The sequence below is a fragment of the Muntiacus reevesi genome, chromosome 2 (genome assembly GCF_963930625.1).
Source record: "Muntiacus reevesi chromosome 2, mMunRee1.1, whole genome shotgun sequence".
In the NCBI taxonomy this organism is placed as follows: domain Eukaryota; kingdom Metazoa; phylum Chordata; class Mammalia; order Artiodactyla; family Cervidae; genus Muntiacus; species Muntiacus reevesi.
In genome coordinates this window covers 218321202-218347047 of record NC_089250.1, presented here as the reverse complement: position 1 = coordinate 218347047, position 25846 = coordinate 218321202, and positions in this window count along the sequence as shown.

Genomic DNA, 25846 nt, shown 5'->3' with positions numbered 1-25846 from the left:
CATACGGCTCATCCCCATTGGCTATCTATTTTACGTATGGTATCCTTAGAAGGTATAAAGGTATAGTAACAGTAAAAAGATTATAACTGTAAACCCAGGACATAGTTGCTGAGTTTCCACTAGGTATATATGACACCCTGGGGACTAAGATTTCTTGCTATTCATGCATCATAAAGCATAAGAAGCAAATTACTTATTTCCTAGTTTGAAATAGTGGAGGGGAAAATAGAGGGCAACAACTAATGGGTGGGAGGTTTCTTTGAGGGTAGCAAAAAATGTCTAAAATTAGATTATGGTATGGGTTGCATAATCCTCCAAATATAATTAAATACACTGAAATGTACACTTTCAGTGGGTGCACAGGATGGTATGTGGAGTATATCTCAATAACAATAACAATGTTGAAAAGCAATGTAGAGAAACAGTGTAAAGCTAAAAGAAACAAGAATAAAACAACCAACCAAAACCAAGCATTGGGCAGGAATATACCAAATTGGCTTGGTTCCTATCCCTACGGAGCTTCGTGTCTTAAGGAGCAGCCACACATTTGCTAACTGGCCACATAAAGAGGGGGTTGGATAGAGAATAAATGAGTGTAAATCAACTATGCTTCAATAGAATACATTTTTAAAAAAGAAAAGTGGGAATAGGGCCATGATTCTACTGTATCTACTGGAAATCACCTCACAATAAACATGTACTTATCCTGTGAGCAGTGGTTCTCCCTGAGGCTAGAGACTTGCAGGCTTCATCACCAGCCAGTTTTGGCCCTGGGACTCAGTACTGGCCAATGGCTTGTAAACAGAGAGTCATGTGGACACTTTTTCACGTCGTATCCCTTAAAGCAAGCTCTGCTTCCTTTTCTACTCTCCCCATGGATGGGAAAACAGCTCCAACCTTGTGAACTTTGTACATGGCAGAACATCAAGATGGCAGCATGACCTACTTACCAGTCTAGGAAGCCTCGTGGTCTTGTATTATTTCTGATGAGAAATCTGCTTACATCCTTATCTTAGTTTTTCTGTCCATACAGAGCTCATTTTCTTTGTGACAGCTTTTAAGGTTTTCTATTTGTGTCTGATATAAGCACACTTTATGATTTTGATGATTTTAAGCAAGTTTTGATTGAGATGTGCACTTGTATAATTCTCACGTCTCTTGTGCTGGGGTAACACTGGGTTTCTCAAATCTATGGAATATAGTTTTCATTAAGTTGGGATAAAAACACCACTGGCCATGATTGCTTCAAATATCTTCTTCCCCCACCTATTTTTATAATTTTTTAGAATATAATCACACATCAAATAGGCTGCTTGAAATTGTCCTTCAGTTCATTGATAACCTTTCTTTTTTCTCTTTTTTTTCCTCTGAGTTTTATTTTGAAGAGTTTGTATTGCTAGAGTTCCTGATCACTAATCTTTTCTCTTGTGATCATTAGTCTTTTCACTAATCTGAAATCAATCTCATCCAGGGTTTATTTCATCTTATATACTATAGATTTCATCTCTACAAGTTCACTGTGAGTCATTTATCTATATATATATAAAATGTCTTTGTCAGTTAAGTTTCAATTAAAACCCAACCTCTGACCATCTGGAATACAGTTATAACTGCTTTACTGTCCATGTCTGCCAGTGTTAAACATCGGTGTCAGTTTTTGATCCATTTCAGCATATTGATTAGTCTCAATTCTGGCCTATTTTCTGGTTTCATTGCGGGCCTGGGAATGTTTGGAAGCTAGCCATTGTGAATTTCACCTTCTTCGGTGATGGATATTTTTGTCCTTCTCTAAGTGTTTTTGAGTTTTATAGGATGCCGTGAAGTTCCTTGGGAACAACTTGATCACTTTGGAACTTGGCGTGGATGGTTTCCTAGGCAGGCCTGGAGCAGCGCTCAGTCTAGAGCTAATTATTTCCCACTATTAAAGCAAGATCTTCCTCTCCCGCATGCCCCGTGAAATATGAGTTCTCACTGGGGAGAGGTCATTATTCCTGGCTCTGTGTAAGTACCAGGCAATGTTCCCTTTAATTCTTTCAGTGGCTCTTTGCCTTGTTTTAGGTAGTTTCCTTACAGACTTGCCCTCAGTACTACTCTACGGAACACACAGGAATGACTGTCTCATCTTTGGGGGTTCTCTCTAAGTGCAGCTCTTCCCTCTCCAAAACTCTGCCCTGCGTATACTAGTCCCGGTGGTCTGCATGCTCTAGCTGCCTTGGTCTCCCTGGACACTCAGCTCAATGGTCAACTAAAGAGTTAAAGGTTTCTCCAGGGTTCCTCCTCATCAGAAGAAACTGGGGCAATAATAGCATGATAATTCATTTATCTCCCACTTCTCAGGGATCACTCTCTTTTGTCACTTGGTGTAAAATGCCTTGAAAATAGTTTTTTTGTGTATTTTGTCTCTTTTTGTTTGTCAGTTTGTTTCAGGTGGGTGGGTAAATCCTGTTAATCCATCTTGTCTGGAAGTGAAAGATATGCTTCCCAGGATCTTATTTAGTCTTATCAATGAGTCTTTGAAAGAGCTAACCCCACCCCCATTTACCAGAAGAATACAAGATTCAGACAGGTAGCATAACCTGTCTTACACCATTTGTAAGCAGTGGGGCCTGGATTTCATCCCATTTGTCTCTTGGAAAGAGTTGTTTTTACAAGTCCATGTGCTGTGTATTCCCATCACTTAAAATGCTCTGGGATGAAATGAGAGGAATCGGGCTTGAAAATAGGCTACAAGATACTCTTTGGAACCACAGAGGCCAGTTCCCTGCCCCTTTAGGACCTGGACATTAAGTCAGGATGGAACTTTGAACACACGGTCCAGACACAGGGACCATACCACTGTCATTTCTCCTTTCTCAGAGCAATCTTCTAGCTCAGTGGGTCTCAAAGTTGCAAACAAACAAACGAACTCTTGTCTAGAGAGGATATACAAAGTCTTGGGTCACGAAGAAAAAATTGAGAAAATAAAGACAAGATTGAAAATTAATATACTTGATTCTGGCATGTACCCCCAATAAGAACCACCAGGATCTAGAAATTAATTCTTCAACCTGAAGAATTTCATACTCTGAGTGAAATTGTCCAATGAATGGCTCAGCTGGTAAAGAATCCACCTGCAATGCAGGAGACACAAGAGACGCAGGTTTGATTCCTGAGTCAGGAAGATCTCCTGGGGGAAGAAATGGCAACCCACTCCAGTATTTTTGCCTGGACAGTCCCACGGACAGGGGAGCCTGGTGGACTACAGCCCAAAGGGTCACAGAGAGTCAGATCCGACTGAGCGACTACGCACACTTGAGTACAAGTGAAAGTGTACCATTAATTTTACTTTCGACTCTCTCTTTCCTTCCGTGGATGTGCTCCCCTCCCCCACTGTGGGTCAGCTGAGACGTGGTCAGGCGTATCCTCCAGACCCAGCTAACCATGAGGACCGCTCTCCTCCAACTGTGGCAGCTGGCTTCTAGTTTCATGCTCCAAGCTGAGACATTCAAAGTTCTTCCCTAGGACTTTGTTCATCTAGGGCTAGAATAAAAGGGTTTTGTCTTTGGGGATACAGAATTAGAAGACATGGATCCGAGTTATCTGGGAGCCATCTCTTACACCATGCAAAGAAAACTTGTGTGCAGTAGAGAGGATCTGATGACATGCAAGAGAAGCACAGCCAAGGATTGGAGTACAGCGGGGTTGGGGGCAAGACATCAGAAAATGTAGGTCCTCGGAGTTTAACAATTTAGCGTCTCCAGATCCCACAGTGCCTGCAGCCAGTACTTGGACCTCCCAGTTGCATGATCTGATAAATCCTACCTTTTAAAATTGGTTTGTGTTAGATTTCTGTTATTTACGACCAAGAGAGTCTTTGTGCATACAAAGAGGAATTTACTCCATTCAAAGACTGTGAGTTAGTAGAGGAACTGGGAGAAGAATGCTCCTTCTGTTTCAAATATACTAGGCAAGAGAGAGATTTTAGAACCTCGTTTCTTTATGACAGGGTGAGCAAACGCTGCCCCATGCACACAAGCTGATGGTTTTTATTGTTAGCATGTGTATGTCAGAACTGTAACAGCTTAGTACCAGCTCATGCTAAGGGCATGGAAGATTCCTTGCACAACGTGTGGGGAAGATCTTGTTATAATCTCCCTTTGGAAGATGAGGAAGCAGAGGCTTGAAGAGGTGAAGGGTCTCAAGTCCAAAGCCGGTCGGTGTCAGCTTGGGGGCTGCGCTCTCTTGCTCCTGAACCTGTGTACCCGCGGCCTTCTGCTGGAGCACCAGGCGATATCAGGAAGTGATCTCTGGCCTGTCGCCAATGGTCTAGTAGGAATCTTCTGTCTGTGTCAGGCACTTTCATCCAGATTGCTTCCTTGAAGAATGAAAGAGCAAAAGGAAGTCTCACATCAGAGCAGAAGAGAAGAGAGACACAGGATTGCTCCCCTCTTGTAAAGTCCTCTTTTCATAGCTCTTCATCCAAATGATTTCTCATTTGATATTGGCTACATTTAAGAGAGGGCTGGTCAAGATGGCTGAGAGTGAGCTCTGGTTGGTACACAAGGGAATATTCATAACATACCCTTCCAGAAAGATGCGTTATCCCATCTCAGGTGCCAGTCTGGCAGAATTTAGATGCGATTTCTGCTGATCTAACGAACTGGAAACAAGTCAGTGTGCTTTTCCTTCAATGACACCAAAGCACGTAGTTTTATAAAATCCTCAGTTGCCCTGATTACCGTCTGAGAAAAGAAAAGCCCAAAGGGAAAACACTGAGGTCAGTGCAATCTTTGCAGTGTTCCGTATCTGAATACATACACAGCATCCATGAGGCAATCATATACATGTCAATCTCAGTGGAACGATGCCTGTTTAGACAAGTGAGACTGGGAAGCAATTTTCCTTAGGGTCATTTATCATCTGAAAAAAAAAAAATTGGGGTGGGGTGGGGGGAGGTGAAAATGTAAGTGGACTTTTAACAGTCAGTGGGACCAAATCTAATAAACAAAATGACACAGACACCTCTGCATTTGTTGCAATGGCTTTGGCTTTTCTCAGCAGTAGAGTTCAGGGAAGTCTTGCTGGGACAGCTGAGGAGAGCTCAGTAGGGGCTGCGTGTTTAGACGGGGTGGGGCTGGGAACAGTCACAGAAGGCCCACCCTGGGTCTGGGCTGTGGGAACAGTAAACACAGTGGAGACTCCCATGTCCTAGGGAGAGACCATCCCCAGGCACTCGGGAAGAATGGAACCGCAGGGTCTCCTGTGGCCTTGGGGGTCCCCTCCCCGCCGAGGGCATTGTCACGCGTCTTTCTCACACACCAGATGGTCTCTGCCTCGGAGCTGGCAAGCTGGGCGCCTCCTCTCCCAGTTGGCCAATACCTACCGGCTAGAGTTCGCAGGAAGAGAGTGGATTTGGGGCTGAGCAGGGTGGCAGAGTGCCCCGAACCTGCGTGGGCAGCTTTACTGGGCCGACGGTGAACAGGGAGCAGTGAGTCCTTGTGTTGGCTCCGCCACTGATTAAGCCCTGTGAATCTGGGCAGATTTGATGACCTCTCTGAGCCCCAGGAACTCCAATATTCTTGCCTGGAAAATCCTATGGACTGAGGGTCCTGGTAGGCTACAGTCCATGGGGTCGCAAAGAGCCGGACACGACTGAGCAACTTCACTTCACTTCACTGAGCCCCAGGAATCTCATCTAAAAATGATCAGGTACCTCCTGAAGAAAAACCTTTGAGATCCTCTAATTAAAACAAGCAACGATTCTTAAAAAAATAAAAAAGAAAGAAAGAAAGAAAGGACTTTCCAATAGAGCATTGTTCTATTGTGTGTAGAATTTTCTAAAGATTCAAAATTCCCCAGGTTTGTTCTCTTCCCTGGGGTTGGAAGTAAAGGAGCAAAAAGTAGATGAGAGGGGAACAAGAGAATCCCTCAGGATACTCCAAAAGACCTGTGTACTGATATTTCCTTACTATTTGTCTTTAAACCAATTCATTTTTTTCCACAATAGAAGTACTTACAAAGTAATGCTTATATAATTTGCTATAATAAAATTTTTAAACATTGTATTATTTTCATTGTATCCCCCCCCCCCCATTACCTTCTAATGAGAGTGTTGCCTGCCAAAGGTTCTAGCCCCAGGCTTGTTCTTTCTTTAATCCTGGCTAATCTCTCTTTTTAATGGAGAGGTATTAAACTCTACTAGTTCTGAGCCAAAACACTTCCCGTTGATGTAACCAGCAAGTGAGGAAGGGAGTCCCTTTCCAGTTCTGTGCAGTCCTTGAGATTTCACTGTTACTTTGTTCATGTACTTCTGAAAATCATCTGATTCTGAAAATCACTACCAGTTGTGCCTAGTAAGTATTTTCCACATTAGGGAATGGAGACTGCGGGTTCCCCCATGCCTAACCAGAAGTCCAGTTCAACAGTTGAAGCCTTGCTGGGTGAAATCAATCCTGGCCATTAGAAGGATTTCCTTGCAAAGGGCAGGATGCCATACTCTTATCACCATTTGCTTTGGTTTTTACACAGGTCTGCCACAAAAATTAATTATTCTCAAACAATTCTGGCCTTGTCCAATACTTCCTGGAGAGTGACAGAACAGAAGCTTCAGTTGCTAGGACCAAGCTTTGGACAAGCCATCCCTCTGAGCCATTTTGGAAACTCATCTAGCTTCTTGGGAACTGGCAGAGCTTATATTCCTACATACCTGCAGAAGTCAAGCTCCTCCTAGTCCCACAAAAGATATGTGAGAAAGTCCACATAGGTCAAAATACTATGTGCAGCAGTGAAACTTAGGGGCAGAGAGGTTTAATAGAAAAACCCCTGTTATTCTTTATAAATAGTACACTTTAATATCAGAGTGTGTTGGTGGGCACTTGAGGAGGGTGATACTGTGAAATGTTTTGTTGATAATGGCAGGAAATACTGCTGATGGGTAATGAACTTCAAGTGAACAGGAATGCCAGGATGTAGGTCTTTAGGACTATGGCTGTTGTCTTTTCAGTTCTTTTTGGAATCTCTGGATCTTTCTTTTTTACCTAGTCTAATCAACATTGTTAGAGTATTTTACCCAACAACAGAAAAATACACATTCTTTTCAAGTGTCTGTGGAACATACATGAATATGTTACCCAACCACAGACCATGAAACAAACCTGTTTTCAACTCCTGTAGGTATATTGCTTCTTTAAATTTAATGTTTACTTTATATTAGAGTTGAGTTGGGGCTTCCCAGGTGGCACATTGGTAAAGAATCTGCCTATAAGTGCAGGAGATGCAAGAGATGCAGGTTGGATCCCTGGCTCAAGAAGATCCCCTAGAGTGGCAAGCCACTCCAGTGTTCTTACGTGGAAAATTCCATGGACAGAGCAGCTTGGTGGGTTACAGTCCACAGGGTCACACAGGGTCAGACACGACTGAGCGACTGAGAACACACACATAGTTGATTTATAACGTTGTGTTAGTTTTAGATGTACAGCAAGTGATTCAATTATTCTAAACATATATCCATCCTTTTTCATATTCTTTTCCTATACAGGCTATTACAGATTATTGAGTAGAGTTCCCTGTGCAGTAGGTCTTTGTTGATTATTTTATTTATATATATATATATATATACATAAAGTGTGTGTGTGTGTGTGTGTGTGAATCCCAAAGCCGTAATATATCCCCGAATATATTCCCTGGAATCTCTGAATCTTAATTCTATGTTCAACTTTTTGGGAAAGCACCACAGTTTTTCACAGTAGCCTCAGTATTTTATGATCCCATAAATGATGTATGCAGCTTCCAATTCCTCTATACCCTTACCAACACTTACTATTTTCCATTCTTTGATTACAGCCATCCTAGTAGACATGAAATCATATCTTTGTTTTTGATGTGCATTTCCCTAGTGACTCTGTTGAACTTCTCTCCACGTGCTTACTAGCCATATATATATCTTCTTTTGAGAAAGCTCTACTCAGGTATTTCACCAACTGTTTAATTAAGGTTGTTAGTCTTCTTGCCTTTCCCTGATGGCTCAGCGGATAAAGAGTCTGCCTGCAATGCAGGAGACACAGGAGACACGGGTTCAATCCCTGAGTCAGGAAGAGATCCCCTGGAGAAGGAAATGGCAGCCCACCCCAGTATTCTTGCCTGGGAAATCCCACGGACAGAGGAGCCCGACAGCTTGCAATCCATAGGATTGCAAAGATTTGGACATGACTGACTAAGCACGACCTGGTCAGTCGTCTTGTTGCTGAGTTTGAGAAATTCTTTATGGTGAGCGTTGCGTCGCTTCAGTCATGTCTGGCTCTTTGCGACCCTATAGACTACAGTCCTCTTTGCGACCCTATAGGCTCCTCTGTCCCTGGGATTCTCCAGGCAAGAATTCTGGAATGGGTTTCCATGCCCTCCTCCAGAAATTCTTTATATATTTAATATATTGTATGTATTATATATTTTGGATGTTAAATCTTTACCAGATGTATGATTTGCAATCCCCCAGTCCCCATTTGTTAGATTGTCTTCTCCCTTTTTTTAACAATATCCTTTGGCACCCAGAAGTTCTTAATTCTGATGGAGTCCTATTTATCTGTTTGTGGGTATTGCCCATGCTTTTAGAGTCTGTATTATTTTGCTAGGGCTGCCGCAACAAAGCATCTCTGGCTTTTTGTTTTGCCATAACAAAAACACATTTGGTTTCCTCTGAGATCTCTCTCTTTGGCTTGCAGATGGCTGCCCTCTTGCCACCTCTTTACCTGGTTTTTCTCTGCACACACACCTCCCAATCTCTCTGTGTGCCCAAATTTCCTTCTCTTGGAGAGATGCCGGTCATATTGAATGAGGGCCCACCTGTACAACCTCATTCTGCCTCTGTTACCACTTTATAGATTCTGTCTTTAAACAGAGTCAGATTTTGAGGTATCGGAAGTTAGAGCATCAGTGTTTGATTTGAGGTAGACTCAATCCATCCCTTGACAGAGTCACCACTAAGAATCCATTGCCAAATCCCATTCGTTGAATTTTACTCTCAACAAATACTTATTGACTGCTTAGCCTATAGGAGATAATGTGCTGGATTACCTAGATAGAGAGGACAGAAAGTCTCCTGCCCACATGAAGTTTAGTTACCTGTTAAAGGAAACAGAAAGTAAAGAACAGTAGACAGTAACAAGCTGTATGATGAAAATAAAATAAACATACATTTTTTTTTTTAAATGCCAGAATGCAAGAGGATGGAGAGTGACTGGAGAAGAGAAAGTCTAGTTAAACTGAGTGATCAGGCATCAACTTTGAGGAGTTGATATTGCCTCTGGCACCTGCATGGCAACCTACTCCAGTATTCTTGCCTGGAGAATCCCATGGATGGAGGAGCCTGGTGGGCTACTGTCCATGAGGTCACAAAAGAGTTGGACACAACTGAAGTGACTTAGTGCACATGCACACACATGCATGCATACACACACACACACCTGAATGATTAGACAGGACCTTTTATTGCAAGCCCTAGGAGAAAATTCAGTCTTACTCCCTTGAAAACCACACTCACATCCATACCACTTGCCCATAGTAGCAGAGGCAAGATTTGTACCCACGTCTCCCAACTTCCTTATATTATGCATTTCAAGAGTAATCACTCAAGTTTGAACGATTGGGTAATTTATCACTAGAGAGAGAAAAGGTAAAGGGTAAAAAGGGATGTGATTTCTATTTATTTATGGATCAAATTTAAGGAATCCTTGGCAGCTATGAGGGGGTAATCAAATGACATATTAACTTGAACAGTATTTTGACAAGCTGCAGTGGAATGTGGGTTCCCAGAATGACTTAAAATCAATAAACAACATTCCTTCTGGGGAAGGTGGCAGGCACCCTGATCAGCTATCCTGGAAAGGAAAACAATGCATACGTTCCACGCTCCAGACCGAGGGCTGGCCACAGTGGGATTTCTGGGTGGCCGAGGAGAAACAAGAAGATGCAAACGCATGGTCTTTGGTGAACTCGCCTGACGAATACTAACATGACAAATTGACTCTTCTAGTCCCCAGTGCCTGGCAGCGAAACAGGGTGGCAGCTCAGTGTAGAAATCACACTGCACTCTTGTAGGATTGCGAGAAACCTAGCTCAGTTCTCAGCATCCTTCTGGACCCCAGACCACACTCTCCTCCTTGGGAAAGCACCACCCACAGCAGATCTGCACGAAACACTGCCTTCTCCCAAAGCTCAGCTCCCAAGTCACTGCACTTCCCGGCACAGCCTCAGCACGCCGCTGTATATGAAACAGATGAACAGCAAGGACCTACTGCGGAGCGCAGGGAACTCTGCTCAGCATTCTCTGATAACCTGTGTGGGGAACTCTGAAAATGAACAGACTTATGCATGTGTATAACCGAACCACTCTTCTGTCCACCTGAAGCTAACACGCCACTGTAGATCAATTCTACTGCAGCATCAAATTTAAAAAGATTAAAAGCAAAGAGTAGGAGTAGATCCTGAGGGAGAGGGAAGGAGGGAGGGAGGCAGGCAGAAGAGAGAGTTTGTTTCTCCCCACCAATCCATTTTATTTGCACCATTTTCTAACTTGAGCAGGAAAGACAATGTCTCTTTGGGATTTTTGCTAAATCTTAATCACCATGAACTCCACCATCTTGTCTTGTCTTCCTGCCCCATGCAGAGTGTTTTAATCCCAAATTCATTCCTCCAGCTTTTGCATGTAGCATTTTGTACACTCAGGATATTTTTCCATATTCTGCCTCCTTTTTCTGTGGGTTTTTTTTCCCCTTTTCCTCAGCAATTCCATGTCTCTGAACATAAGGGCCATGTCTTACTCATCTTTGCCTCTACCACTGCATCTATCATGCTAGGAACAAACACATTCTCCATAATTTGTTTTTGGTTTTTTTTTAAGTGGCAGACAAATTCAGTAAATTTTAAAGCTGTTTCACAGTTTTCTTTTAAAAAATTGAGAGCTGCCTTTGTGGGTTTCTGCATAACTCTCATAAACCAACTGTCTGATAAATGTACAAAGTGGATACTGTAGAAAAAATGATGTAAGGTTGCCACATCAGAAAATCTAATTGCCTTATATCAAAATGAGAGGAACAAAGCTAAGTGAAACAATTTTTTTAATTTACCCACTGGGGAAATTGATGTAAGAAATGTCTACTGTCTAGCCATCTACAAGCCACAAATCTAAGGCTTGATGGGACAAATATTGTACAAAAAAAAGGGTCTCTATTAGAATTAAGCATTTGAAAAATGAACAGTATGTATAATGCAAGAGTAGTTTTCAACACTATATTTGTGCATGAGCACTATACGTTATTTTAAATATAAATAGTAATACGTCAGGGCTTCCCAGGGGCACTAGTGGTAAGGAACCTGCCTGCCAGCACAGGAGACTCAGGAGACAGGGGTTCGATCCCTGGTCGGGAAGATCCCCTGGAGAAGGGCCTGGCAACCCACTCCAGTATTCTTGCCTGGAGAGTCCCATGGACAGAGGAGCCTGGAATGTTATGGTCAATAGAGTCGCAGAATCAGACATTGATTGAAGTGACTTAGCATGCATGCAGTAATACATGAATACATTAAGAGGAATGAAGATACTCATGAAAATACTTAGACCCAATTCTCTGTCTCAAGGGAATTAAAATCAAGGAACTAATTAATTCAAGTAGATATAAGGTAATTCTTAACTGGTACAGATAAGATTTTTTCATATTTATACAAAAATTGAATTTAAAAATTACAATTGCTAGTCTTGCAGTGTTTTAAGATCTGCATTATGATCTAGGTAGCTGGTGTAGCCAACTTCACTTAATTCTACCACTAGTGCACAAAACAGCACAAAAAGGGATATATTCTGATACTAGTTTAAAAATGCAAATGTAAAAGTGTATCAGCGATTACAAAATATGCTGGTCTGAAATGAAGCTTCATGGATCTGTCTTCTCACAGCAAAGAAAAGATCAAACTTATTTTTGAAAAGTGGAAACTTTCCTTGATAGGGAAGAAGATAATGATTACTTCGAGAAAAGCAGGTATCTTCCTTCAGGGCTTGTGAAAACAATACTGAGATCTGAAAATTCATTAGCGTACTTATCTACAACTTTCGAATTTTCTTAGAAACTAGGAAAGATGTCATTAGATTAGAAATATCCAAATGTTCTAAAGCGGAGACTACCTATTGAAGTCACATCTAGAAAGCGAAGAAATGACTTAATCTTTTTAAAGGGAAGGAATCTCTAAAGAGCCAGGTGCCTTTCATTAAACTGATGAGTATTTACAAATGTATGTTGATTCTACAGCAGCCTATTTTTGAACCAAATTAACTCTACATACTTATTGGTGGTTTTCCTATGAGGCTGGTGGGTCAGGGGACAAATGCGTCTTGGTGTCAGAGAAGGACTTGATAAAGTTGCCCTGACGGTTGTGTGTGCAGGATTATGGCATGGGAACTAGATGGTGGGGCCTCTGAACAGAATCACAGATGATTGAGGAGGTTGATTAACGACTTCTTGTCAACTTGGTAGGAGGTCTGCAGCAGGGTGAGGTGGGATCACTCCCTTGACTTCGTCTTGTTTGTCATTTTTTTATCAGTTACTTGGGTCAAAAGTATGCTTATCACATTTTCAGCTGCCACAAAACAGGGAGGGATTGCTAATAGCACAGATGACAGAAGCAAGGCACAGTGAAATCAACAGGCGGGAACGTTGTTCAAAAATGGAATGCAAATTGGGAGAAAAGGGCATCTTGCCTTGGGGGCTATTCATCAAATCAATAAGTTTACCATGGGAGACATGAGAGTTTAAATTGAAAAAAGTCAGGCATGTTTACATTGTGGGGTCTGATGGTTCTACCTCTGCATCAGAATCATCCCTGGAGTTGTGTGTACAGATGGGCACCTCACATTTCAAGGGGTTCATTAAAGAAATGAGAGAAATCAGAGGAAGGTGAAAGGGAGCAGAAAGCTGACAGCAACAGCTTGCTATTCTGTAATATGCTGGAAACTTTATGTATCTTATTCCCCCAAAGCCCTATGATGTGTGTTCTGTGTTCATCAATTAATAGATGAGGAGACTGAGTGTCAATTTAAGGAAGTTATTAAGAGATTAAAGAGTAGCAAAGGGCCAAACTGAGATTTGAATCTAGGGCTAATAAGTTGCCTAAACATAAATTATTTTCTCCTCCAAAAAAGCCACCCAAATTCACTGAGGACACAAGCATTGTCTACTTATATTTTAAGCCTCAGCAAATGGAAGAGGAAACAGACTGAATGACGTGAGTTTCCAGTTATAAGAACTAAGGTATTTGATGCAATTTTGTGGAGCAACTAATTCCTGCTTAATTTTTTTAAAATACTTGTTTATTTGGCTGTGCTGAGTCATAGTCACAGCACGTGGGATATTTTGCTTGTGACATGTGGGATCTAATTCCCTGATCAGGGATCGAACCGAGGACCCTGTGTTGGGAGCTCGAGTCTTAGCCACTGGACCAGCAGGGAAGTCCCTAATTTCTGCTGTCTTTAAGGAAGAAGTATGACCAAGAATTATCCCACCATGCAAAGACCCATCCACATAAAACTTGAATTTCCTTTCACTGGAGCTCTTGAAGCAAAGAATTGAAGGTCATCTGTCATGGATATGTGGAAAAGATTCCTGACTCTCTTTCTGAGCTCAAAGTCTTGCACCATCCTTTCCAGCACGAAAAATTCAATGAGTGAATAAGCCAAGCCCACAAGAAATGCAGCTATACTCAGAAAGAACCAATTTGCCAACTTCTCTGCTTTAGTACTTTTGAGCTCCTGCTGTTTAATCCCATGTAACATTCCAGATTGCTGGCATTTTATTTCCAGCCCTACAACTCGCTAGCCCTGTGACTACAGATCAAGTTACCTAACCTTTTCAGGATCATTTTCCCCACAGGCAATTGGGGAGGAGCATACTGCCTTCTTCAAACAGTTGTGCAGCCATCAAGCGAGACATTTCTTTTTAAAAATTGCTAAGCCGCCACCCCCAGATCCTAGCAGAATCTCAGTCAATGTTAACGAGAGACAGCAACAGCGTGGTGACCGTAGCTGGGATCAACAGAGCTTGCATTTTCTTGTTCTTCTCTTTCCCTTTTCTATCTTTCCTTCCTTCCAGCAAGGATATCGAACAGCTCAAGGAGGCAGTTTGAGGCTCAGGTGGGCCAGAGTGTCCGAGGTACCAGCTTTCCTCTTACTCCTCTGCACAGTTTATCTTAGAATTGAGCCAGCCTCCAGCAGGCAGAGGGTCAGCAGCTCTGGACAGGGGCCCAGACATTTAATTCCACTGTGTTTCAGGATCTAAGTCAAGAACCAACATCTCCTTCCACAGGCACTTTGTATCTTCTTGCTGTCTTTGTTCTTTTGTCTTTTTGATCATCGACCTTTGCATGTGAAGCATGTTCATCTTCACATATTCAGCTAGTTTGGAACCGTGTAAAATACAGAGTGGGAGCCCCCCATCCTCCGTGTACTGACCCATCCCCTTTCCCCAACGCCCACCTCCACACATGTGCACATCCCCAGCAGGAGAGCTGGGTTGAGAATGTGATGTCTTATCCTTCCAGATATTGTTTCTCTGTTCAACCACAAGGTTCGCCGTTTCCTATTTCATTTATATGCTCAACAGTCATAAAGCATTGCCCCATTACCTATGATGACTATAAAGACCAGAGTGGGCTGTTCTCCCAAAGACAGCTAGTAGCCATTATGGTTGGAACTCGGCTCAAAATTGGCTGATTCTTATCCCAACAAAGGCAGTCTTAAGGTTGTTGAAACAAGACTTCTGACTTATGGCATAAAGAATCATCAAAATGATTGTTAGTAAAATTGAATTCATTAGTATTTGCTTTGAAGCTTTTACATTGAAGAGACAACTAATTTATAGAGCTCTGTAAAGAAGTGTGTAGCCAAAGGCTTTATCATCCAAGAATGTGTCATAACTATTTTCTTTAAAATGTAAGACAAAGAATAACAAAGTTTTTAAAGGGGTAATTTAGGCATTTGGATATCCTATGTTTGGAATAAAATGTGATGTGATAAATCCTCAATTTCTAGCTAGTTTAGTCTTTTCCTACCACCAACTCATGGGAGGGGTTCAAAACACTGCAATTCAGGGGAAGAAAATATTTGTCCTTCTCCATAACACCTCCTTTTTTGGGAGTTGTTTATTTAATAATCAGAATCAGACTTTTTTTTTTTTTTTTTTGCGGGCTTGGCAAGTGGCTACCAAATTTAGCTCCATTCTGCTTTGATTAATTGGACCGCAGAGAAGACACTGGAAGAAAACTGACTAGAAGTTTCCTTTTTTTGAAACTAAACAATTGTCTTTGCTGCATCTTTTTGCCTGTATACATGAGACCACAGTGTTACGTGTTTCTAAACCCACTGTTGAGTTGGGAGCACTGTAGGTTTTATTTGTGATACCTTCTCTTCCTGGTGGATAACTTGTTGAATTTTAGATTCCAAGCTCATGGCACATGAAATGTTCAGACTCAGGATGACATGTCTGTGATGACACGTCTGTGATGGGTCCTTGGTGTGGCCGGCGGGCCCTTCCATATGTCACAGGATGCCATGTGATCAGGTTATGCAGACCAGGGTTTCCTAGGCAACCAGATCAAGCCCCATGGGGATTCCTTGGGAAGCTGAAAAAAGAAGTTGGAGATGAAGGGTCTGGAGCCACCCCGTCTCGAGGCCATTGTTTGCTTTCCTTTGTCTTTCTCCCCAGATCCCCTGTCATTCTACCTGAGTGCATTGTGGGGAATGCACCCCATCACTCACGCTCCAGAAGGTTCTCAGGGACATGCAGAATTGTTTCTTAATTGTGCAGCTTTGTGCTTTAAACTAGTAAGATAGTCACACTACATGAAATCACTTTAAAGTGGATCATTATGATTAGATCATTTTTCTTAGTCCTTAAGGATGATACCTAGCACTTTATTTTCCTTCAAATTCACAAAGGTTTCATATCTATCAGTATCTATCTGTGTAATGGCATGATCATCTTTAACTCTTTTTTTTTTTTCAACAAGGATGAAGAATTACCCTTTGTTGACTGGAAGGAGAGAGAGAGACCTACAAAACTGACTCCTGATTCATGTCAAAAGAGAGCTTAGTCTGGAGTCTGATGAGCCTTCCTCTGAGCCCAGCCTCATCGTTCACTAGTCAAGGGGCCTTGAGTAGTTCTCTGGCCTTTCTGTGCCTCAATGTCTTTCTCTGTACAGATTGTTTTTCAAGTGATGAGTTTGTGCACAGCACTTGGCATAATCCCTTCTGACATATTAATTACAGAGCAATACTTCCTTAAGAGAATTGTCCATAGAAGATAGTCTAATCTGTCTTTAAAAAAAATACTTGCTGTGTTGATATCAAGTCTCGGTTGTTTCTTTTTTTTCCCTCCCCAGTTTCTTCAAAGAGGATTAAAGTCTCAAAATGAATGCCCAAGGTTACTGATCGGAATGAAAAACTCAAACACATTTCCCCCCCTGACTCTATTACTATAAAGTGGATCTCAGCAAGATAATCCTTTGAGAAAAGGGATGGATTGACTCCTGTCAATAATTCCAAAAATAATATTAAGAGTCTTCTGTACCTTGCTCAGGGCAAGGGTCACTATGGTTGCTGCTCATTGCTATGTATGAAGCATTATGTCAGTAATTCTCGCCATAGAGTGCCTGATTTTTGGACTGCTTTCCCCAATGTTTTACAGATAGAAGTAAGGCTTGAAAGGAAACAGTAGCTGGTTCAGACGGCAGAACCCGAGCTCTATTACTGGTGCAATCTGCCCTCCCTGCATCCTTCCCCCCGTTTCCCCTCCTCTTCTTTCTTCTTCATGTTATTGTACAAACCTTTGGAGTCCCTGCAGGATGGGTCCCGAGACCTATTGTCTTCTCCCTGTAGACTCTGTGGTTCCCCCCCAGGACACAAACATGTGAGTCACTTCACGTTTTGGTGTCTCCAGCCTGGATTTTTCTCTGAGACCCTACCCCAGGCGCATACCTGTCAGTCTCAAGGACAGCCCAGACTCAACACTTGGAAAGCTCCCTTCTTTGTGTCTCATCTCTCACCTCACCTTGTCTGAAACGTGATGCTCCTCGGGGTTGCCACCTCATTGAATGACATCCCCATTCCTCCAGCTGTGAAGCCAGAAACAGAACTCTTTTCCCCCCCAAATCACTGATGGATTTTTTTAAACTTTATTTTTTAATTAACTTTTCTTGAAGTAGAGTTGCTTTGCAATGTTGTGGTAGTTTCTGTCATACAGCAAAGGGAACCAGCCCCCTCTGCTTTGGATTTCCTTCCCACTTAGGTCACCACAGAGCCCTGAGTAGAGTTCCCTTGTTACCCAGCGGGCTCTCGTCAGTCATCTATTTTATACACAGTAGTGTGTATGTGTCAATTCCAGCCTCCCAATTCATCCCACCTCCCCTCTTTCCCCCTGGTGCCCTTAGTTTGTTCTCTTCGTCTGTCTCTCTGTCTGCTTTGCAAATATCATCTGTACCATTTTTCTAGATTCCACATATATGCATTAATATACGATACTTGTTTTTCTCTTTCTGACTTACTTCACTCTGTGTGACAGTCTTTAGGTCCATCCATGTCTCCACAAAGGACCCAATTTCAGTCCTTTTTGTGACTGAGTAATATTCTATTTTAAATCTCCACCACGTCTTCTTTATCCATTCATCTGTTGACGGGCATTCAGGTTGCTTCCATGTCTTGGCTATTGTGAACAGTACTGCAGTGAACACTGGGATGCATGTGTCTTTTGGAATTACAGTTTCCTCTGGCTATATACCCGATAGCGGAATTGCTGGGACTCTTTGTAAACACGTTTGTCTCTCGTCCCCCTGGGATCAGCTCTTCCCAATGCCTTTCAGCTCCTTCCCTGTCTTTAAATCTCCACCTTCACCCCCCTGGCCTCCCAACCTCATCTGGAGCCTTAACAACTGCACTGCCATCCTAAGTGGACCCCCACCCCCGGCCCCTCCCCACCCATCCTCCACATCTCAATCACTGCTGATCTTCTCGTGTTGCCCTGCCCGTCTTCAAACTTTTCGGTGTATGCATGGATCTCCTAATAAAGACCAGCCTCTTAGCACAGCTTCAGGCCTCTTCTGTGCATCCCGTCTTCTCATCCTCTGCCCTTTGATCTCTGCATATCAGTTGCCCTGATATTCTGTCAGGGCCTTAAATGAGTCTTCTTCATCCCAATGCCTTGATGCTGCTTCCTTTGCCCGTAAAACCACCTGCATTGCAAAGCTTACCAACCTCATGTCTGTGTTTCTTTTATACTTCTAAGCAGAGCCCCCTCACTGAAGCTTTTCTTCATCTCCCATACTGAATCGGGCGCATCAGTTTTATTTACGGGACCTTAATTGATACCCGCTCTCTTGGCTAGAATATGAACATGTGAGAACAAGACCGTGTGTCTTGAATTACTGTGATATCTTCCCATGCCAAGTTCAGCGCCTAGAACATAGTAGTACCTCAATAAATATTTGAACCAGCGTGCTGCGGTGAAGCAATTCTTACATAATGAAACTGTCTGGTGTTTTAGTTATTGGGGAAAACACAGTCACTTTTTCCAGAGCAGGGATGCTCACACTTGAGCGATGATCAGGATCACCTGCAAATCTTGATAAAACAGAGTGCCGGGCCCTATCCCAGAGTTTCTGATTCAGTAGTTGTGGGTGTGTCCAAACTTTGCATTTCTTTCTTTTTTTTTTTTAAGATTTATTTTGTTTATTGATTTTTGGCTGTGCTGGGTCTTCACTGCTGCACATGGGCTTTCTCTAGCTGTGGTGAGCGGGGCTAAACTTCGCTGCAGAGTGCGGGCTTCTCATTGCAGTAGCTTCTCTGGTTGTGGAGCACAGGCTCCAAGGCTCCCGTCTTCAGTGACTGTGGCACATGGCTCAGTAGCTGTGTCTCAGGGGCTCTAGACCGCGGGCTTCGGTAGTTATAGCGTGTGGAGTCAGTAGTTGTGTCCCATGAGCTCAGTTGTCCCACAGCATGTAGGATCTTCCTGGACCAGGGATGGAACCCATGTCCCCTGCACTGGGAGGCAGATTCTTATCCACTGGACCACCAGGGAAGCCCCAGAACTTGCATTTCTAATGCGTTTCCTGGTGATGCTGCTGCTGCTGGTGGTCTGGGGACCACGCTTTGAGGACCGTTGTGCTACCCCATATACATTTTTGGAAGACAGTTTTTACATCCACATATTCCAAACATTTTTGAGCAGTCACCCTTTCTTCATTTACTGTGCTGGGCAGCACAGCCTGGGATACTCTGGGGGATGGACAGGTTTGCTCTGTCCTAGACCCGGGAGAAGCTTCCCCAGTTTTCAGCAGCTCTGCCTGGTGTTGCTCAGGGCTTCAGCATACAGCAGGGATTTGCTTGTTAGCAGGACTCTCCTGCCTCTCAACTGGGACAAGTGTCTGCAACTGACAATAAAATTGTGAGGGAGGTTGGGAAGGCTTAGGTTTCAAACATCTTTCACTGAGGAATTAGTTTTAAAGAGACACACAACAATAAAGCGTGCTCTGAGTCCAGACACCGTCGTTCACGCAAGCCTATACCCTCTGCCTCTGGCTCCCTGCCAGCCTGGAGCCAGGTGCCTCTCCTGGATCTGAGTCAAGCGCCCTGCGGCCACCTACAGAGCGCCCAGGGAGGATCCCGAGAGCCCCTAACCCCCATCTGCCCTGCTTGATCCCCGTTTCAGCTCCCACCAAAGGACTCTCAGCTGGCTGGCCAGGGTCCAGCAGCTCAGACTCGCCCCTCCTATCATCCCTGATGCCCCAGGAGGGTGGGCAGGAGAGGGATGACGACCAGACCACCTCCTTTGCTCGGAGCTCATCTCAGAGAGGTGCTGTTTACACATGATTGTGGTGTTTATAGCTTCTTATCCTGGGCCTCGTGGCTTCGGAAAGAAACAGAAGGGCCAGACAATCGAAGTGGAGACAGATTTCAATAGGAAACAAAGGCGCAGACTGGGCCATTCAGGGGCGAGGTGGGGTGGAGTGAGTGAGCACCTGCACAAGGAGGGGTCAGGAGTCGCGTGTCCTGCAAGCAGGTGAGCTCGCTGGTTCCAAGACGGGGAGAGGAACAGATGCTCCAGTTCAGTTCCAAGCACAGGCAGGTGGCATGCTGCTTGCCCGCAGGGCCTGTGTTTGAGGACACGCACGTCTAGTTGAATTGAAAGAGCATTTGTGGGTGTTTGGGGGGGAGAGGGGGCTGTGCTGGGGTGTCTCTCGCTGTGGAGCGCGGCTCTAGAGCACATGGGCTCAGTGGTTGCGGGACTCGCGCTTATCTGGCCGTAGCTCGGGGGCTCAGTTGCCCCACAGAGTGTGGGGTCTTTGCTCCCCATCCAGGGCTCGAACCTGCATTCCCTGCACTTGAAGGCAGATTCTTAACCACAGGACCACCAGGGACGCCCCACAGGTGTTTCATGAGACATTTATCAGACATCAGTGTGGTGGCCGTAGGAATACCTCTCACAAACACTGCACTGCAGGGAAGAGAACCAGCTAACCAAGGGCCCAGCTGCCATGCCCCGAACCCCCTTGCTGCCTTCCTGCCAAGGCCACACTTCCGGTGGGCTGCCTTTAGCCAGCTGTCAGTGCAGAATGACACTAAAGCAGGCTCATCCCTAGGAAACCAAGACACACCTCTGATGGCTGGCTTTGGCTCAAGGCCTCTTCCGAGGTCTTTGGGAGGCTTCCTTAGAAACTTTCTTAGACGGCACAGTGGGCTTCCCAGGCGGCTCAGATGGTAAAGAGTCTGCCTGCAGTGTGGGAGGCCCGGGTCTGATCCCTGGGTTGGGAAGATCCCCTGGAGGAGGAAATGGCACCCCACTCCAGTACTCTTGCCTGGAAAACTCCATGGATGGAGGAGCCTGGTGGGCTACAGTCCATGGGGTCTCAGAGTCGGACAGGACTGAGCGACCTCACTTTCCTTGCTTGAGACTGCACAGAGGTCTAAGCTGCTGCCACTCCACCATCCTTCCCTCTGTCCTTCCCTGGGTGTCAGACCCACATCATGGGCTTAGGGATTTTCCAGACTCCCTGGCTCCTCCCCGTTTCTTTTTACAAACATTAATGCTAATATATTTGCACACTTGCTCCTTCTCAGAGAATCCTAGTGAAATGAGAGGGTGCAGAGAACTCTTCGCCCACGTGGAGAGAGAGAAACATTTGCTGATAGAGGGTGGATTGAGATCCTGAGAAGTAGCGATGCTTCTTTTGTCGGTTGGTCCACACTGTCCGCATCAGTAGTGTCTGTCGGGATTCTTTGTTTTCTGCCATCCACTAAGTCTCCCCTCCCCAACACACAGACACACAGACACACACACACACATGCTCATTCTCCTAAAAAGGATCTTCAACAGAGGTTTATCATCCCTGGGGAATCATTTGGTATTCAGGATTTCCTGTGATCACAGTCCCTTTTTAGACATCCTGTCTCTTCTCTTCCCTCAAGTGATAGTCTAGTACCTCTCAAACCACCCACCATTGCAAAAGTCATTCTAAAGATTCTAGCCTTGAAAACCTAGGATATTTGTGGAGTCACTAAATAAAAAAGATAACATAAATAATCTTTACAACAACTGTATGAGGTATATACTATGATTCCTAATGGCTTTTTATCTGGTAGCAATTGTATGTGATTGTTAGGAATCATAAAACCTGAGCCAGATGATGTGCTGCTTTAGGAAAATTATGTAACCTAACCTCTATGGGCTTCTACTCTATCATTTGAGATGTTGACATTACAGAGCTATTGTGAAGATCGTAGGAGATGAGATTAGATATGTGAAGAGTTAACATAGGACCCTGCATCCTTTAATGTTCATTGGGTGTTGACTATTATTACAAAAATAATTATGGTAAGAAAACAGGCACAGGTTTTCTAAGCCTCATCACAAGGTATGATACATAGACAGTGCTTAATAAATATTTGCTAGATGAATAAACTTTGAGACCAAGTTTCCTCAACTTTGGCACTATTGACATTTTGGACTGGATGAGTCTTTGCTGTGCAGATTCTGTTCTGCGCACCTTGGCCTCTGAACAGTAAGTGTCAGTAGCAGCCCCTAGCCCAGTGATGACAACCCCCAGCACCTCTAGACATTGCTAAATGTCTCCTGGGTAGAGGAAATGTCCTCAGTTGAAAACCACCATTTAAGACAGAATTAGCATAGCCCCTAGATCTCAGAAGCTTGAACTCCAATAGGTTAACTGTCCCACTTTATTTTAGCTTTTGGTTTAATTTTCTGTGCCATGACAGAGCGAAATACTATAACCCAGCGTGACCCCATGGGACCTTCCTTGGAGAGCCCCCTCCCCCAGTCTCCCGCTTTAGCGCCTCTCTGAGGTACTAAGATAATAGTATCTGATGTAGCCTTCCTAAGTTGTTTTATAGATGCTAAAACCACCACCAAGTGGATGGTTTAGGTACTTGATAATCATGAGCACCCAGATCATGATCTGAGACAGATCAGATCAGTAGCCCCCAAACCTACTGGCACCTAAAGATTAACCCCGGGGACACCACTCTGTTTTCTCACCATCAACCAATCAGAGAATTGTGCACAAGCTGATCAGATACCTTGGGATACCCCTCCCTCACCTGGCCTTTAAAAATGCTTTTGTCGAAATCCATCAGAGAGTTCAGGGTTTTAGAGCACAAGCTACCCATTCTCCTTGCTTGTTGTTGTTCAGTCGCTAAGTTATGTCCAACTCTTTGTGACCCCATGGACTGCAGCACGCCAGGCCTTCCTGTCCATCACCAACTCCTGGAGTTTACTCAAACTCATGTCCATTGAGTCGGTGATGCCATCCAACCATCTCATCCTCTAACATCCCCTTCTCCTCCTGCCTTCAATCTTTCCCAGCATCAGGTCTTTTGCAATGAGTCAGTTCTTTGCATCAGGTGGCCACAGTATTGGAACTTCAGCATCAGTCCTTCCAAAGAATATTTGGGATTGATTTCCTTTAGGATTGACTGGTTTGATCTCCTTACTGTCCAAGGAACTATCAAGAGTCTCCTCCAGCACCACAGTTTGAAAGCATAAATTCTTCAGTGCTCAGCTTTCTTTATGGTCCAATCTTCCCGGCAATAAATACTGCACTTTCTTTACCACAATCCAGTGTCAGTAGATTGACTTCACTGTGTATGGGCAAGTGGACCCAAGTTTGGTTTGATAACAATATTGAGTGTTTAAAGATCAAAGAGCAGGGTCATCAGTCCATTGTGGAGGGGTGGGGGATAGTGTGGAAGGCTTCCCATTGAGAAATCAGAGCTCAGGCTCCTGTCAATCATGGTCTCTTGGGTCAAACTTTATAAATGGACCCTTTTGGTCAATATGAACTGAAGATGAGAAGATCTGGCTTGGTTTCACTCCTAACCCCATGGTTGAGAGAATGGATTCCAGTTTTTATATTTTAAAAGTTGACAACAACAATAATTTTTTAATCTTAAGTTCAAACCGATGATTAATCTTTCTTCCTTCTGAGGGAGATGACACCCTTCAGAGCCCTGAGGAAATCCACCTCTTTCCCATCTCATTTTGAGCAGAGAAGGCATCTGAGTCATCAGCACTTTGGTTATTCTGTGCTACTAAAGAGTGAAGCAGGGAATGAAGGACCTTTTCTTTCTGCAGGATCCATTCATGAGTTCTTTGATCTGTTGGGGTAGGCCGGGCCTGCAGTGGAGGCTGAATTATTCCAAACAAGAGACAGGAGAAAAGGAGAGGCCGGGGAGAAGTCTTTGGGTTTAGGGAGACCTCACACCACCGGGTGGGTGACCTGGTGACTCGTAAGAAAACAATATCTGCCTTAAATCAGCTTAGGCCTCCTGATGTAAGCCCCTCTGATGGTGGCGATGGCTGAACCACGTTGTGGATGCCTGCATGCCACTGAATCACACAGTTTCAAGTGGCTGAAACGCAAACTGTATGCTGTGTGGACTCGTGTCACTTAATTTTATGTGTCAGCTTGACTGGGCTAAGGATCCCCCGATAAGCCATAAAACATTACTTCTGGGTGTGTCTGTGACGCTGTTTCTGGAAGAGATTATCATTTGCTTGGGTAGCCCGGGTTCAGAGATCAGCTCCCACCAATGCCTGTAGGCATCGTCCAAGCCACCAAGGGCCTAAAAAGAAGAAGTCCCCAAAGTGGGAGGAAGGGTGAATTCCTTCTCTCTGCTTGAGCTGGGACATGCACCCTCCCCTGCACTTGGCCATCAGCGCTCCCGGCTCTCAGGCCTCTGGGCCAGGACTTAGACCCCAGCCCGCTCATCCACCCCCTCCGGGTTCCCAGGCCTTCAGGCTTGAACTGTAACTATGGTACCTGCTTTCCTGAGCCTCCAGCTTGCAGATGGCAGATGGTGGGACTTCTCAGCCTCTCTAACTGGGCAAGCCAATCCCTCACACGAACTCTCCTGTGTTTCTATTTGTGTCCTGTTGCTTCTGTTTCTCCCCTGACCAAGATAGTATTTTTCCACAATCAAAAATAAAAAGGATTTGGGTCTCCAAACTTCAGTGACAACTGCTGCACACACAAATACCTTTCTTGAGTGGTTTTGGGCAAACAAGAGGTGCTGGGTTCCATGTCTGGGTTGATGCAGGACAGGGGAGAGGTCAGTGGATGAGGGGAGAGACAGGGGTGTGGAGAGTTAGGAGGAGTCGGAAGAAACATGAGGGGCAGATGTCTAGAAGTCTCTCCAGTTCTGGAAAGACCACTCGGCTTCCGAGGGTATTCGATACAAAGAATTCACGAGTCACACCACTGCGGTCACATTCTAGGGGACAGGGTAAATCTAATCACCGGACTTAACATAGATGGAGTTAAAAAGATTCCCTGGTGGTCCAGTGGTTAAGACTCTGCATTCTAGTGCAGGGAGTGCAGGTTCAATCCCTGGTCAGAGACCCAAGATCCCACATGCTAGGCAGTGCAGCCAAAAAAAAAAAAAAAAAATCACAAAGACTATAATCTATGTACTACCTTAGAGTTTATCAATTGCTACTTATATTACCATGTTCACAGAGCTGTTGTAAGGGTCAAAGTTAAAGAGCTGTAAAAACCTAATACCTACACATTTTAATATCTGAGGCTACCTTTTCATACACTGTTTCCTCTCCTTGCACCGATCAGTGGCTTCCTTGTCTTTACATTGTACTGCATCCGTTTGACAGGTATTATCTTCAGTTTTGTTCTCTGCGCTTCTTTCCTCAGTTTCCTCCTTCCTCTAGCAGGCCTCAAAGTTTTGCTTCTCCCAATACCTTTCCCTGTTCCTTTGGGCACAGCTATGCTATCTTGCCTCAGGCCCGTGACTTGCCTGGGTGAGTATTTTGGCACCGAGAGATAATCGGGGTGAATTCTATGTATTACAATGTGCTGCTGAAAGTTCAAGATGAATTTCAGATGCTGTCCATTCCCAGCTGTAGTTTTGTCTGGCTAAGCCTTCAGGGATGGGCCTATAGACATCTACTGCTAGACCCTAGGAATATAGTTCTTTCCTTCATTGGGGCCCCCTGGAACCTGAAACTCCTACTGGCATGATGGGGATGGGGGGATATTGTACCACTGGTCCAAGGCTTCCTTTTTAGTCACTCAGTCATGTCCAACTCTTTTCGACCCTGTGGGCTGTAGCCTGCCAGACTCCTCTGCTCATGGAACTCACCAGGTAAGAATACTGGTTGCCATTTCCTTCTCCAGGAGATCTTCCCGACCCAGGGATTGAACCCAGGTCTTCTGCATCACAGGCAGATTCTTTACCATTTGAGCCCCAGGGAAGCACTTCATGCTTCATGCTACCCAATAAAAGATGTTGAGATGGACCTTATATGTGTTT